General features: G+C 35.4%; 1 protein-coding gene and 1 long non-coding RNA gene across 10 annotated transcripts in view; both read right to left on the reverse strand.

The window, feature by feature from the left end:
* Positions 1 to 17,298, reverse strand: part of LOC119642409 (adenylate kinase isoenzyme 5) — a 79,893-nt gene that overhangs the window by 36,293 nt on the left and 26,302 nt on the right. The gene's annotated exons all lie outside the window — the stretch shown is intronic.
* Positions 12,408 to 16,192, reverse strand: LOC119642411. 2 transcript variants are annotated; one of them, XR_005248039.1, is made up of 4 exons: positions 13,374 to 16,192; positions 13,160 to 13,303; positions 13,007 to 13,098; positions 12,408 to 12,933 (listed from the first exon to the last, which is right to left on the reverse strand). It is a non-coding gene; the product is annotated as an uncharacterized LOC119642411 (long non-coding RNA). The 2 variants fall into 2 exon arrangements; XR_005248040.1 differs by having other exon boundaries at positions 12,995 to 13,098.

Here is a 17,298-nt window from a genome sequence, read left to right on the forward strand (position 1 = left end):
CAATGCGCCTGCTCGGATGGGCATGGGTTGAAGTGACGAATTCTTAGCTGTTGCTAAGTAAGTTCCATTGCATTACACAGACTAAGAAAATACGGCTTATAAATTTCGACGGCTGGCCTGGATTGTATGGATTGATTGTGTTTGCAGTGCTACATACTTTCAAACGCATGTATATCTTGGAAATAAATTCCTTAGGAAAAACTTTTAGAAATGAAAGCAGCCTTCAAATTACATAAAGAATTAACGATAAACATTCTGTATAACAAAATTTGCCACGGCCTGCAACTCATAACAAAGACATATATTAAAAATGTAAGATAAGTAAAAAATTGATGATAGGTATAAATTCATGGTAAGTAAAGGTGTGAGATTTTTGTGCCAACCAAGTTTTGCTTGTTTAAGCAAAAGATCGACCTTCAGCTCTTTGAACGGAATTTGTATTGATTCTTAACCATTTGCCATCAAGTAAAGGTTTGCTGTCTTCACGTTGCCCTGTGGAAGTTTTCTTTTTTAAACGATTTTGCCCATTTTTATTGGCAGCTTGCGCGCAATATTTTAATGTTTGCTCTAAATAGAAAATTTTTACAATGTTACACAAGATGTTACACAAGAAGACAGAAAGACGGACAGATAGAAGGATTGGCTTGCGTAAAAGGATTGAAAATTTCGTTCTGATCAAGAGTATACATATATACTTTATGGTCTCTGAAGCCTTCTGTGTTTTGCAAACGTTTTACATAGTCATAAGCTATGAATTTAAAGTAAGATAAGTCTATTTTACTTTCCACTCATTTTTTTTATAGCAAATAGTTTGTTATTCTCTTATGAGTACTATAGGGATGCTGTAATAAGTAAGAATTGTATACTATCGAATATAACTAAGAGTACAACTAAGAACGGCATGAAATGGGAATATCACATTCGAAATAAATTGCCTTCGAATGTGATCAACTAACGAATTGACAACATCAATTCGATTTCGAACAGAGGCATTGCGAAGAAGAAGCTTGCACATCCTCTTTCTTTTGGGACGAACCGCCAACTAGATAAAAAAGCACTGACCGAAATAAAATCCGTCATAATCTGCTGGGATTGCACGCCATACGTGCTGAATTACGGATATGTCGGTAAAAGACCGTCCGCTCCGGTGACCACTGCCCATAGTTCATTTATGGTAGGTATTTTAATTTTTAGCCGCTAGGTTGTTTCTTTACCATATTTTAATTAGCGTACCTTAATTAACATCAAGAAATGTTAGAATTTTTATTGAGGTGAGAAATATAAATAACGTCTGGAATAGCTACCGTGGTTTAGCCCGGCATTATTTCTCAGAAAGAGGTAAATTTTTCTAACGCAAGAAAAATTTCGCTCCTCCCAAAAGATGCAAATTGTTTTCGCGAAAGAGTAAGACAAATCTGTTCGGCAGTTTGGTTTGCTTTGTATGGTAATTTAGTTCGTAGTACCTTGATGGCTATAGTGAATAAAAGACTACTTGGACTTTTGAAAGAAGGAATTACTGTAAACTTATATTGAAAGCAAAAAAAACCTCCAAGACACCAAGAAAAACTTTTGCATCTATTCTCCGCACAACAATAGAAGAATCAAGTGAAAAATGTAGAAAATTACTAGAGACAGAAACGAAAGTAGATAAACCCCAATATTTTACATTTAAAAATATTACTCCGAGACGGATACCTTGGTTTTTATACCGAACTACGATTTTATTTTTTAAAAAAAGAAGTGAGAATGCTATATTCGAAGAAGACTGACCATTACATACGCTACACCACTTAACTTAATTATTACACCAAAAATTATACCTGATTTTTGTGTATGTGCATTATTTTCTTGGAAGCACTTACATTGGAGAATATTCAAACATCAACATTACCTAAAGTTAGCGAACTTACTTTCCTTGCGATATATTTTACTATTTTCCACTTGCGTCCGTCATCATAAACCATAAATTAAACTTTATCGCCCCAGAAGGTCTTCCTTTCATAAGAGGCCCTATATATGTTGCGATATACAAAGTAGATCTATATGAACCAATTTGCTTATGGTTGATTTGCTAGAGAAAAATTATCATCATAAAATATTGAAGATTAGAATTTTTTGGCATATAAAAACTTATTTTTCTCTAGAACCCTTACATAGGCTAGGACCCAAAGAATAGACCTACGTAGTTTAAGTTTAGTACCGTTAATTATTATAACGATCAAATTTTCACCACGGAGTATGCAGATTACATCCTTTTAGCATTTAAAGATTAAATTTCGGTAGCCAACTTATCTGAGTCAAAATTTTTACAGCAATTTAGCACACCGAAATAATATTACTGAAGGATTTTGGTCGCGAAATTCTAAAAATTACATAATTTGTTGACATAACGGCGTTTCAAAATATGGCGTTATATCGATTCGATCCATTTTCATGGATCTACAATAGATATAGAGTACAAAAAAAGTTTGTAAACAACAATGTAGCTTGGGAAGTTGATAAAAAAGTTGCCTTTTTTATTGAAGGAGAGAAACAAGAACGCAGCACTTGATATAAATGTACAAGTATTTAACATTCAGAAGAACTTAAGGTAGATCCACCTATCATTTTATTGATCGATTCGGAATCATTTTTTGAATATGAATTCTAGCAGTTTGTCCGACGGTCCCGTCTGCCCATCTGTTTTTGTATTCCACCTATATGTCGCTATTTTTGAGATATTTTAGTAAAATTTTGTACACTTACGGCCCAGGAATAAACTATTCAAGGTGGTTTGGATTGGAGAACTTTTTTGACCGCTTTTATATTAAAAATTTTTTTGAAAACTCGTTGTATGGAAAAGTATTGTAATTTTTAAAATTTCGCAATTTTTGTTGCAGACGGTTAAACTTCTATTATTTTACATTGGTCATATGGCATATCATGTTCGATAAAGTAAGTAGAGAAGAAACCGACAACGCTTGCAGACATCATTAAACATGGTGATCCATGCGCCAAAACCATTAGAAATAGTGGACAACTACAAATTCTTGAAAATCAATGATATTCCACACAAAAGAGGAGTTCTGTATCATCCAGCTACGAATGGACAAGCCAAAAATATGGTCGAATGGTTAAAAATAAATAGAGAATAAATAATAGCAAAAAATGAAATACATACGGAGTTTTGTAAAACTTTTCTAACCTATCCTCGAAATGCGTATGCAACCACTGGAAAATCTCCTTCACAACTAAGATTTGGTCAGATCAAGAATAGATGATACCTTAAGAACATTGTTGAAAACTAAAAATGGATACAGAAATTCAAATTACGGGAAACTTGCGGCCAGAAATTATTTCTTAAAATTAGGAATTTCGTACTGTGATGAAAATGCTAACAAAACTTCACTATTTGGTAAAATCAAACGATCAGCGCATACGGAAACGTCACGTGAACTAACTTCGAGTAAAAAAAACCCAAAATATAGAAGCACATGATTTGCCACATGTTACACTTTTTGATTATCGAAGCGCAACAAGAGTCAAGCATGACTAGAAGTGACAGAAAATTTTCATGAGGCGGGGAAGAGCTATGTGGGATGCTTCCAATCCTCTTATAAGTGAAGTTCTTTGGATGTATTTGTGATGCATATAACTATTTATTTTTATTATATTGTTGCATATACATTTTCGAAAAACTTTCAAGTTTCAAAACCCGTCTTCAAACAGGTATTACAAACAATTTGAATTGCTTTAAGAACAATATATATACCACTGTTGATCCGTTTAGCAATGACTCTGGAGATGTTGGGTCCTGGAGATTACCTATGGCTGGTCGCTAATGACAAGTCCGTAAACGTAGCGCACAGTGCGCTATGAATTCATATGGAAACAGACTAGAATAGCTAATCACTTCAATGGCAATGCGACTGGAGTTCTTTTTCTTTTGCCTTAGCATATATCACATTTTGCCTGGTATTTTGCAATCTTTCTGTTTTTGCTAACTATTGCGGAATTCCCATTAAAACTATATCAATTCCTTATAATTTGGTACTACTTATAATTGAAATTGCTTTTAATTTATAACTTATGTCTTATCTCATTGCAAAAAACGTGTTTGTGTTAATGAACGTGAGGAAAATGACGAAATTGATTATAATGATGGCTTCAGTGTCTGATGTAATGATAATGAGGGGTTTCAAGATTGCCTTGCTAATTATTCCAATGATGAATCCAATAAAGATATTGCAATAGATAATGCCAAGCCTACAGGACCTAAGTTACTTAGGCTCCAGAAGAAGGCAAAAGCAATGAACTCAAAATTTAAATTGTTGTACAACAATAACACATGGGAGCTTATACTTAGACCGCAAACTGAAAACATTATCAGTTGCCGCTGGGCTCTTTTGTGTGTGTCGTCGATAATCAAAGGGCAAAGTTTTTGGTCAATGTACGATAGTACACAACCGTAGCAAGCACATTGACATCTATTTTCATTACGTGTAATAAAGGTGTTATGAGAGGGATATACGGATTGCTCTAATGGCAATGCAGCTGATTTTTTAATTAAACAATGAAATTATTAAAGGTAAGAAAGAATATATTGTAAGGATTTTTAATATTTTATGTAGGTTATATTATTCCCTATGAATCCACTTCAGGGAAAGTGTAGAATGAGTGGACGTGCGCATTTGTTTATCTAACCTGTTCGCCTCTCTTCGCCAAGACTTGTACTCTTCTAATTGCGGCAAAGAGCTTCGCCATTGAAGGAATGAATTAATATTTTGATTTAACTTCTAAGGTGCCAAGAAAAGCTCGGTTTGAAGTGTTCAAAATTAATTGACTTTATTAATAAAACTGGTTACTTATATACTAATTTTCAACAAAAAAAATTCTATAAAATTGCTTATCCATAATTTTTGGTAATCAACGCTTGCATTTGTTTTTTGAAGAAATGCTAACGATGTATTTTTACAAGTGTGGCACCTGTTTTAGTTTTTATTTCTTTTTGTTTTTTTATTTTATGTAAACAAAAAAAGTACATAAATGAAAATATGCGTTTTATAATAAAAATAAAAACAAATTAAAATAATTTTTCAACATGTTTTCTTTCGTGAATCTTTTAAATCAGTAACATTTGTCGAAAGCGTGGGTTATTTTTAAAGCATTAACGATAAATACTCTACCTGCGCTTGGTGAATAGATGCTTAAAACTAACTACTCTTTTCTCATCCTTCTAAGTTTGCCTTGATCTGTCTGTCAATATGTCTGTGTTTGCCAATGCTTAGTGAATATGGATTTGTGAAAAGGTGTACAAGTTGCATTACGCGAAATCCATCCTTATGTTATACAAGCGCATTTTAAACTTTTCTTTTTTTATAATACCTCTCTTTTCTTTTTCAACTGAGCAATTGTAGAAAGAAAGACATATGACCGAATTTCTGCTATTACATGATTTATTGCCCCTTTGTAAGGAACATTGGGAAAACTGGCCAACAGAAATACCCTACACCTACAAACGCGAGCGTTAGGAAATGTTTGCGTTTATTGTCACTGTACAACATGTGTTATTTACCCGTCCATGGCTGTGTGACTATTTTCCAAGATATCTAGTTCACAATGAATGTGCTGCGTGCGTGTTGTAGTCGCGTTTTTATTCTGTGCAAGAAATCTTTCAATTTTTTAGTGTATTTCTTGGCATTTTTGCTTTATTCGTATTTAATTTTAAAACTTCTCTAAAAGAATAAAGTGTGAATTCATCGTATATTAATTTATTAAGCATTTATGTGAACAAATCATTTTGGTTTAGTGTAATCAACAATTGAGCTCTTGGTAAAAGTCTCTCTTTTTGCCTGATAGTCTTTATTTACAGTTTCTTTAGCTTTCACTCTATATTTACAGTGGGCAGGGAAATGAGAAATTTGGTTTAATTTGTTGAAAATTTGTACCGTGGAATTTTTTAGTTTTTCTTTTTTTCTTTCATAAGCTACTTTTGTTATTTTCAGTGGACATGGACTGCTTATTTACACCATGTCGTGCGAAAACAGTATCTGAATCTGATTCCCTTCTTGTTGAATGTGTGATCATTTTGGACATGCAAAGTGTGCTGGTATTATCGGCCGTGCTGCTGATGCAGTCCTTGACCCTTCTAAAGGCTTACGATGGTCATGCCCTGATTGCAGAAAGCGGGACATTGATTTCTACAAACTCTTCACGGAGACGAGAAATTGTTTCTCAGATTTGAGCAAACATCTCGGCTCCTCGTGGGAGAAATTGGAAATAATCAAAACTAGGTTTGATAAGTGTCGTTATATTCCGCAGTCATCTTCCTCTCCAGCTAACAAAGTTTCAACTCGTAGCGCAGCGTGTGGTTCGTCACATCTGAGTTCTCCTAAGTCCCTTTCGTCGGTGCAAGTTAGCGATTCCTTGAAGTCTACAAGGAATGTTAGCGTTTTTGCTACTGTTGATTCGGTCGGTAACATAAAGGTTACAAAAAAGCCGGGAAGTTCTTCTGGCTTGAGCTATGCTGAAGGGGCAGGAGTATCTCCTCCCATTGATGTCACTCAATCTTCACAGGCGTCATCGCCTAAAACTAATAATGATAATAGTAAATCATCGTCTCCTCCTGGCTGTTCGAGTGTGAACCCTGGTCGCCAAATTGGGCACGTCTCACATGATCGTGCAAGTGTGGTTACACCTTCTATATTTTCCCCAAATCATAACTCCCCATCCGTGAACCCTGCTGCTCCTAGTACAGACGACGTATGCTTGAAGGCAGTTCCTCCCAGAAAGGCAACATTTGTGTCAAGACTGGCACCAGCCTATCTAGAGCTATCTCATCTTTTAAAAATTTAGTTCCGACTGAAAATATGGATTTGATGTTAAATAAACCATTGTGGCCGGTTGGATCCTTAACTAAGGAATTTATCCCTCGGGATCGACCACGTAATGCTAATGCAATAGCTCTTTCCCCTTGAAAAAATAAATATTTCCTCAGTTTCATTTTCACTTATTTATCATAATGTTATGGGCCTAAATTCAAAAATTCGGTCTACCTTTCTAAATTCAGTGATCACAGAGTTTTCCTATTTGGTCTTCACTGAAACCTGGTTAAAGCTGAATCTACATTCGTCGGAACTTTTCCATAATTCGTTTCAAGTTTTCAGAAACGATCGATTGTATCACAATTGTGGTGGTGTTTTAAGTGCTGTTTCTTCATCAGTCCCTTCTTATTCACTTGAATGTCCAACTACTCCCGATGTTGAATTTATCGCCATTCGAGTGAAGTTTCCTAATAAACACTTATAAGTGACCTGCTCCTATATTCCCCCAAATTCGGATATCTCTGTATATAAGAAACAGGCCGCCTTATTTGTGAACTTTTCTGCTGCCAATTTTGATTTATCAGCAAACTATCCATATCCGATTTCTAAATTGATTTCAATTCCTAACTTTGTTATATCTGAAAATGACGTTTTTGAAGGATTGAGCTCTCTAAAATATAATAGTTCGCCTGCACCTGATGGAATCCCCTCGTGTTTACTTATATCTTGTGCTGGTGAGCTATGTGGTGTTATCTCATGGACATTAGGAATAGTTTTAATGGAACAATATTCGATGAGGAAATTAGTTTATGAACCTCGTTGATTTTGTGACACTAAGTGGTTTAAAAAAGTCACAATTTAACCTGCAGTGGCTAAGTTTTATAAAAAGAAACTTCCTTGCCGGAAGGATAGGAAAGTTTAAATGATGAAGCGATTGCGGCATTAATTAATTTTACCAGGAATTAATGCCTAATACCATCCCACGTGAGGATAGGGAAATGAGTAGCAATCTAAATTTTTTAGAGCAAACAGCAAAGATTCTATGATATAATGTTCTCGTCACGTATGGGTCGTCAAATTCCCTAAACCACGGTCTCCAACCTAAGTAACTCAATAAAATAATCCATTGCGAACAAGTTCCGCATCGAAACTGGCAGTTTACATTTCTTTTGATCTAGCCTCATAAAATGGAAAGAATACCAAGCGATCAAATCATTTACGTCAGCTTGGAAGAGACAGATGGAGTTTTCGAATTAACAAACGACAAAAGTTTGACATCACCTGCATACATTGGCATACGGGCAGATTGATTAGCTGAGGGGAGATCGTTAACTGTAGGATAAACAGAGTAGCTCCCAAGCGGCTCCTTTGTGGGAATTTAAAAGCATCCTAAAGAATTAACCATCGAGAAAGACCACAGCCAGGCAACTAAATATGGTGGAAAACCTAAACGATATAATTGTTATAATAATAATTTTGGTTAATTTTATCAGAGACCTTGTTTAAATCAGTGTAAATGACATCCAACTGTGTGCCTTTGGAAAAGTCTCAAACATGTGGCAAGCAAATTCAAGAAGGTCAGTGGTGGTCGACTTACCCTTATAGATTAGGTTTGACCGCCGTACTGAAATGTATTGATGCGTTAAGTGGCGAATGATGACAACCCCCAGGTAAGACCAGAGGCGAACAACGACTAACTGAGATATCTAACACATTAGAAAACATTAAGTCTAAGGAACTATTATTTATATTAGAAATATCATTTCGCTGCACACACAAAGCACAATTGTCTTCTAGAAGTTTGTTAAGTCCAGCCCCAATTCCAATAAGCATCAACCAGTTATTAGTGTTAGGACGTCAAAAGACGTTGGCCAAGTTAATGTCACCAAACATAATAATAACGTCAGGTGGATTCATGCCACTGCACGAATAAGTGAGGCATGTTTATTGTAAGCGCTTATATCTGAATTAGGAGCAATGTAAGAACAAGTAATAAAAACATTTTTGCGAGCATCACATGAATGGCATTAAATTCAGTATCCAAAGACGCGGAGGAGTTAAAAGGACATGAAAGAAAAGCAGAGGATGCAGCAATAAGGACGTCATTCCCAATGTTATTTGACCTGCCCTTCCTACGAACATCTACACAAGTCGAAAAGATCGCCGAGCTGTGAGTTTCTGGCCTCAACCAAGTTTCCGCAAATGCTAATACTGAAAAGTCATGGCTTAAGCAACTGAGATAAACTTGCCTCAGCTAAGAGTTTAAGTCTCTAACATTTTGGAAATAGATCGAGAACTGACACTTTAGGTTTTGTAGTGTAGTAACGGGCGGGAGAAGCACATGTTTTCAGGCTGCAGGTCAGCATACAAGAGCTTGCATGTACCTATCGATCCCGTTCTGAAAGTGTAAAACCAGTGATTATCTTTGATGAGTGATTTATGCTATCAAAGTTAATGTACTAAGATGCCGCAAACATTTCCCTTTCGGTTGTTGAAATTAGGTGAACTAAGCCAATGAAAAATGTGGCTTAATGTCGAGACTCTAGAATATGATGATTAAATATGCGATATACATTCATAATTATCTTCAAAATTCAGAAGAAACTAACGCCATAAATGTTGGGGCTAATATGTTAAGTGTGTTACTAGATAACAGAGGTGTATACAGTGATATAACAATAAGGTTGCAAACTTTGCGTGAAACAAGATTATTTTAGACATAGGAATGAGATGGAAAGACGGAGAGATAGTAAAATAATTAGTCTTACTTACGTCTTCGCTTGACTGTTGAACAGTGGATTATTTATATCATTGCTTGGTGTTCACATACTGCTCGGTCCGTCGCTAACAGTCTGATGTTATGAGCACTATTTTTGTCTGGCGGTAACTAAGTTGCATTTTCCAGTTTCGACCTTTTTGCTTACAAGTACGCGCAAGAGGGGTGAGAAACGCTCTCTCAGAATTGTCAAAATAGGCTTAAGAATAATTACTGATCCTCTGCGTTTGTATTGATTGTTCTGATTTAGTATTGGTCGTTTAGAGCTGCGTTTACAAGAGAAGATAACTGTAAATTAAAATTAAAATAAATTGCGACCAACATTGTTTACTTACAAACAGCGGAACCAACACAAATATTTTAAATTTGTGGAAAGTAAGTAAATGAATGCTTTTTTTTTTTGTTTTTAACTTCAATCGTCTAATTAATGTTCTTAATTCACCAAAGCTTGTAAATAATTGTGTATCATCAATCTTTGCATACATCATCATATAATGTCTCTATCATTGACAAAGCGCAACGGAGCAACATATAACACAAACTCATATATTGGTCTTATCGTCAACTGATTTTTTACCAAATAAAACCAAAAAATCGTAAGTAAAATGCTATTACCAAATAATCAAGAAATGTTGCGAGATATATACACGTCTGGCGGAATGGTTCCTTTTCTTATATTATACCATTTGGCACTAGACGAACATTGAGATTGGCTGAAATTTCGTTATCCGAAAATGTAGGTAATTGATTTTATGCATTTGTCAGACATCTACGTGCAACGTAGACTCTGCAAGAGTCTCGGGTGTTGAAGGCGCATTATGAATGCGATTTAGGAAAAATTGGCGTTAGTGATAGCATAAGAAAAATGAACATGTACGGTGTACATGCTCCCAGTGAAGCATTTAGCCCTTACTTCGAACTTTCTAGGGTCTGGAAGCTATCAACCGCTGGCAGAACACCATTTCTGTTATTGTATCAGAAATGGTACAAAATATGAAGGAACAACTTCGAAATATTAGGTCGAAATATTATGTCGAAATATTAAGTCGAAATATTAAGTTGTTAAGTCTAAATATTAGGTCGAAATATTAGGTCAATATATTAAGTTGTTAAGTCGAAATATTAGGTCGAAATATTAAGTTGTTAAGTCGAAATATTAGGTCTAAATAATAAGTTGTTAAGTCGAAATATTAGGTCGAAGTATTAAGTTGTTAGGTCGAAATATTAGGTCAAAATATTAGGTCGAAATATTAAGTCGAAATACTAGGTCGAAATATTAAGTTGTTAAGTCGAAATATGAGGTCGAAATATTAGGTCGAAATATTAAGTTGTTAAGTCGAAATATTAGGTCGAAATATTAAGTTGTTAAGTCAAAATATTAGGTCGAAATATTGGGTCTAAATATGCGTAAATATACGAAATTCGCGTAATGGATCCGGTGAAGTGTTAATGCCAATACAAAAGAGTGGTTCTATAGAAGATTTGGTACACCTGGTGGCAAGCATCGTCTTGTTATGCTTTCCTTGTTCTTGTGCCTCATTGTTCTACAATAAACGATAATTGAAATATTTTTAATGTATATTGTCATAGTTAGATGCGTAGATGGAATCCTCATTTATTTTTGTAGACCCGCGCAAAAAGAGGAATGTTTTATATACCGAAACGGCAAGCATAGCCGAAATGGAATGGTGAGTTAATCTACATACAGATATTTTTTGATCTTCATACATGTAAATATTCGTAAGGTTTACGTCCAGGTGAAAATTATAGAAGTAAACTCTTGATTTCCTGAATCAACGCATCTTATTTTGAGTACAGTGTTGGCGTTTCCCTAGAGCCCTCCCAAATGGGGCGAACAAGTAAGGGAATAAGAAACGATATATCTTCTGCACTTTCAAATTTGATTATATTGAAATAAGGCATACAAAAAATGAATCCGCTTTAAGTTGTTCATATAACTAGGACAGATATGCAATTCATTTTTAAATATTGTACATACTTTATAGGTAAATTCATATGTTAATGCGTTAATATATTACATAAAATAACAATAGAATTATACATATTAATATCGAAAATTTAATTTAATAATTCAAAGTTTTCCTAAGAAATGCAAATATGAAATTATTTGAGTCATATGAATCTATTTCATTTCATTTTATTTCGTCAAAAAATGTACACAATTTTACCTTTCCTAAGATATGCAAATATGAAATTATTTGAGTCATATGAATCTATTTCATTTCATTTTATTTCGTCAAAAAATTTACATAATTTTACCTTTACATAATTGCATTTTCGAAATGAATTTCGAATGATGAAACCTGTGCATTGTTTGCCTCATATGTCGGAAGGCGAACGCAATACCGGTTGAATAGTATCTAAATTTCCTCTAAACTCCACGTATAGCCGTGGTCAATACTTGTACATCCACTGTTTTCGTTGTATGCCAGCAAGTTATCTCAACACACACCGCAATAAACTGCAGATATGTGCTAATGATGTGGACTGCGCTATCAGCTGTCCGCCGTATAAAATAAACAAATATATTTTCAGGTTGAATGAAAATCTATCGAGGATTAAATAGCGGGCTGTGAACAGTATAGCTAGCCAGCTATAAATAGCCAAAAATGTATATTTCTATCGAAAATTTCTATCTATGCCCGAGTAAGCCACACTTAGATAGTGAAAATATTAACCGGATAATATTATTTAGACAAGTACGTGTCTACTGCAACGAATCTGAAAAGCCCAGCTACAACACGTTATTAGAAAAATTTTATTTCGCAAGTGGAGCGAATGATTTTCTTAAACAAATCATCATCTTTGTCAAGTTGTTCCACGATTGGCTAATTTAATGGTTTTAATTTTAAATACCTACTTAATATAAGCCAAATTGCACTTACAAACAATTCCATTTGTTAAAAATATCCTGGAACGGACAAATTTTGATATTTAGCAATATTTATTGTTTCTAGCAGTTATTAGCCTTATTAATAAGTGAACATAATGTAAGGAAACAGTTTCCCCGAAACTGCCGACAACGCAAGGAGTGGAGAGCAAAGTAGGACAAAATGGTGACAATAGGTTGATAAAAGTGGATCAAAAATTGTATTGTTAGTAGATTATTTCTTAACAAAATTGAAATATTTTCGAACACTGGTCAGCAGTACATTTTTTTATAAAACCATCATCTTCATAGATCATCTGGAGAGCTGGAGCATCCAAATGATCTTCTTCCACTTTTTAGTCAACGCAAATGTTGTGCAACGTCGCATAAACGTTTACGATTATTTTCAGCTTTTTTTTGTCTGTAGCAGCTCTTTCGATCTTCCGGCAGATTACTCCAGCGACCTACAGATATATTCAAACTCTGTATTTAAATTTCCGAAATATTAAATACTGTAATACTAACTTTTATACATACCAATGCATTTTTTTACAATGTTCCACGCCTTGCAATGCATTTCATTGCATTTGGTGTCATTAGACAAGGATCTAGGACATACCCCCTATCACCTAAAAAAATATTAAAACGTTGTAGTTTTTTGGGTGCTATAATTTTTTTTTTGCCGCTTACTGAGCAGACAAGCGATGAATCATGCCCAATTTAATAGTGTTCTGGGTAAGCTGTTTCACCGCAGTGGCTCCACACAAGCGAATCATGGGAAAACCCAGGAAATCTGAAATTGGCTGCCATGACTTTCCTGCCATGGTCACAAATCTAAAAAGAAATGTTTATATTTATGTAATAAAAAGTTATATATATAAGAAGAAATATTTACATTACTTACTATCATTTCATTTAGCCTGTGTTTCTTTCCGATTAATAAAAATTAGTTTAACCACCAAGACATCCAGCCACTGTAATAAATAGTAAAAATATTATAATGGCTAAGCGCAATGCCAGTGGTATATATGTACTCCTCATACTAATTTCTCCTAGGAAGTAATGAAGAACTGCTTTGGAAACGACGAACTATTGAGGTAACGTTAGGGGGTCGGAAGCATCCGGAAAGGCCTTTGTCGTTTTTTCCCGTGGTGATCCTTTCTTGTGCGTAGTGATTGTGCTTGTATCATTCCTCAATGAACGAGCATAAAAGAAAGTTAAGGTATATTGTGCTTGTAATGTGTACATTAATGAACACTCTTTAATTAGCTCGATATTTATAAAAAAAATTTTACTTACCCTGACCAAAAAAAATTATTTTTTCTTTTTTTTACAATTCACAAATTCACAATTTTAATTTCGGTCAAACTTTAATTTTCAAAGTGAAAAATAATAAATTTTTTAACAAGATTTTGTATACTTCTTTTATAGTTGTGAATGAAGAAAAAAATGATGATGAAACAATAAAAATGATAAAATTCTTGTATAAACAAAGAGAAAAGGCGTATACACCTCTGATACAAAGACACATCCGCAGCCAGTCCAGATCCAAGGTCTGAGCGAACCTTTAAGTCGTTGCAAAGAGGCCAAAGCTTAGCAACTGATGACGGTAAACAAATTCAGTTAATATTCGAATCTTACTAATATATTAATATTAAACGTTAATTTGAACACGACTTCGCGCGTATTAACAATAGTTGATTTGGTAAAATTTAGAAAATCGGATATTGAGATTAAATTACAAATGTCTTTTAGATTTTTGCAAAGTATGAGTTTTGGTTGAAAAGCTCATTCTAAAATCTACATTGGTCGAGTTTTACGAAAATAAAGTTCATAAAAACGATTCGGAACAGTAGATTTTATCTCAAAAAGTAATGTCGGTGAATCGATGATATCTTTTATTAACTTAATTAAGCAGGAAATACTTGGGATAAAATCTACGTTTCCCAACTGAAGGTAAGTCTAACAATCTGTTTTCATAAGGAGGCAAAGAGATAAGCGCGTCCTAGCCCTAATTCGCAGATGCAAAGAGGAGAAATTGTTGTTGAACGATACTCTATTCTACAAAGCTTCTATAGGCAGCAGACTACACAACAGAGGCGTAGCCAAGCATTGGTTTGACTAAACTAATGCACAGTCTTTTTGTAACGTAAAGTCGTAGTTTAAGTGAAAGAGAGGCCAGTGTGCAAATTAAAACCTTAGCTGGATTTTTTACTTTAAAAGATTTATAAAAAAAAGGATCATGTGAGACAAGAGTTACTTTCATGGAGAGACAACAGAGTTGCTTTCAATAAACGGCAATGCTGTGAGTGAACATGACCAAAAAGAATAAGAAATTTATCACATGTGCACAGTTTTCAGTAGACATCTTCAACTAATAAAATTTTTACTCTTAATAATCTTCAAAAGGAGAGTCTCCATAAATCCATCATCGACGTCGTTTAATGATTTTGATTCATCTAGGGATGCAGAAGCCATGAGTCTCTTTATCCAGTATTTCCGACGGTACTTTTCTATCTAATCATAAACTCTATAGCGATCCCGAATTTGATCACTTCTGAAAGTGACGTATTACTAGCGTTGAGGTCGCTGAAATGTAGTTTTACACCAGGACCTGGCACCATTTCTTGACTATGTGGTTTGTATGAAGATGTGTAATCTTTCCCTGGGGATAGGAGATTCCCTTTATACTAGAAGAGCAGCTTTATTATTCCTATGCACAAAATGCAGGCAAATAGTCGAGAATTGCAGAGTCATTGGCGAGTTGAATGTTTTACCTAAGTTGTTTGAAGGAACTGTTACCCAACAATTAGCTTTCGCTGTCATTTTTTCGATTTATCTACATCAGTATATATTCTTAACAGGAATGTCAACCGTTACTTACTTGGTAAAGCTTGCTTGTCTTATTTTCAAAGCTTCTTATAGTGGCTGTGATACTGATGTCGTATACGGAATTTTTAATAACGCTTATCATATAGTTAGTTATCATTTATTGGATTTTAAACTACAAGCTCTGGGGCCTTCATACATTGAAATGGATAGGTACTTATCTTCATAGTAGATCATTCAAGGTTCTTTTCAATTCCATCACATATGATAAATGTCGAAGTGTGCCTCAAGGGATCCCTTAGGACGCTTGCTAATTATACTGCATATGAATGACTTACTTTCAGTGATCAAGTTCAGCTATATCCTGATGACGCAAAATTGTTTTTGTCATTTAGGGTGAAATCGCACTCTTATCTCTTTCAGCGGGATATGCACAAATTGATTACATGGTACTCAACAGATTTTATGAAATTAAACCTACAAGAAAAGCAAGAAGCCTTCCTTTTGTAGGTGGAATCCATTTTCGATTGAGCATTTCAACAATTCACACAAATTGGAAAATGTAGATACGTTTATTAATTTAGGGGTATTGCTTGGCCAAAAACTCCCTTTTAATCTATAATTAAAACTAAGTCTATACTTGGCTTTACCCAGCATTACGAAAAGGCTATTCACTAGCTTAGTGAGATCAATGCTTGAATACGCCTCATGACCCTATAGGCGCCAAGCTTACTCAACATTGTTAGTTCAAAAACAACTCCTGCTTTTTGCCTTGAGGTATTCGGGTTGAGACCTGCTTCTCTTGTTGTCTCCTAAGCATAGATGTACCGAAACTCTCACCTCACAGTGGTGATCCCCGGGCAACGGCTTCGGCCGGCTAAGAAGAGTTTAAGGTTTTGGGCTGCTAACTCGGCGACGAGTTTCTGAGAGATGGTAGAGGGGTTGGCTGGAAGATAAGCTCTTCACTCAATAGCTGGTTACTACCTAGGAAATATCTGAATGGGTTTAAGTACGTTGAAGGTAGTAATCTAGCGAGTGCATGGTAGATCACTCTGCCATGTCAGTGCAATACCCGAGACCTATATATCTCGAAGAAAAGTAGTTCACTGGTGCTGGCAACCAGGAAAGTATGGAGAATCCGAAGCAAGTACGGTTGTTTTTTAATATCCGCCGAAAGTATGCCAAAGGCTTTGTAAAACAAACTGGGAGCCACGGGGGTCAGGAGGCTCGCCTCACAAAGCCACGTATGTCTGCGGGTGTATGATGGACTTTGTTCTTAAAGTCGTAATGAATAAATTAATTTTATTATTAATGCAAAAAGGAATTGACGGACGGCCTTCCCTTTGGCCGATTAATAGAAAACCTCTGGCAAATTAATTTAATACATGCAAAAATGAAAAAAGGGATTTGACGGAAAGGTTTTTCCCCTTTTGCCTATTTTTACTTTTGAACATATGTCACGGATGCCTGCGGGTAATGGTGGTAATTGATCAACAGTACAGTGGAAGCCTTATCGCGGAAGCAAGCGTAGATCAATTTGTGAGTCCTGACTGCTTGGGTGCGGCCCTTCGGGGAGTACGCGTGGTGGTTGTGGTTGGCGAGTTCTTAGCTAAAATGGAACAATTTGAGTGCAGCTAGGCCTCACCATTGACTGGAGTGGGGTTTATTGTTCCATACACAATAAACCGTTCTGGACTCTGGTGCTGTTTAGGCCCCTACTCTGTTGGGATTGTCTAACTCGCCAGGGGGCGTAGTACGCTTAAAGTGGCTTGGGCCACCGTGGGATTAAGCCTTTCAGGCAGGAACCCACGTTAAACCCTTGCCACAATTCTGTCTGCTAAGGAAAATAAACGGCCTTTTCTGGTTTTATTCTCCTTAACAAACGTAGATTTGTGCTTGGCCTTTCCCATTGACTCGCTGGCACTATTAGTTGAGATAAACTTCAATGTTCTTCGAAACATTTCATTTTCAAAAAACTCAGTTAATGCAGATACACCTAT

The sequence above is a fragment of the Glossina fuscipes genome, unplaced genomic scaffold (assembly GCF_014805625.2).
Source record: "Glossina fuscipes isolate IAEA_lab_2018 unplaced genomic scaffold, Yale_Gfus_2 222, whole genome shotgun sequence".
NCBI lineage: Eukaryota > Metazoa > Arthropoda > Insecta > Diptera > Glossinidae > Glossina > Glossina fuscipes.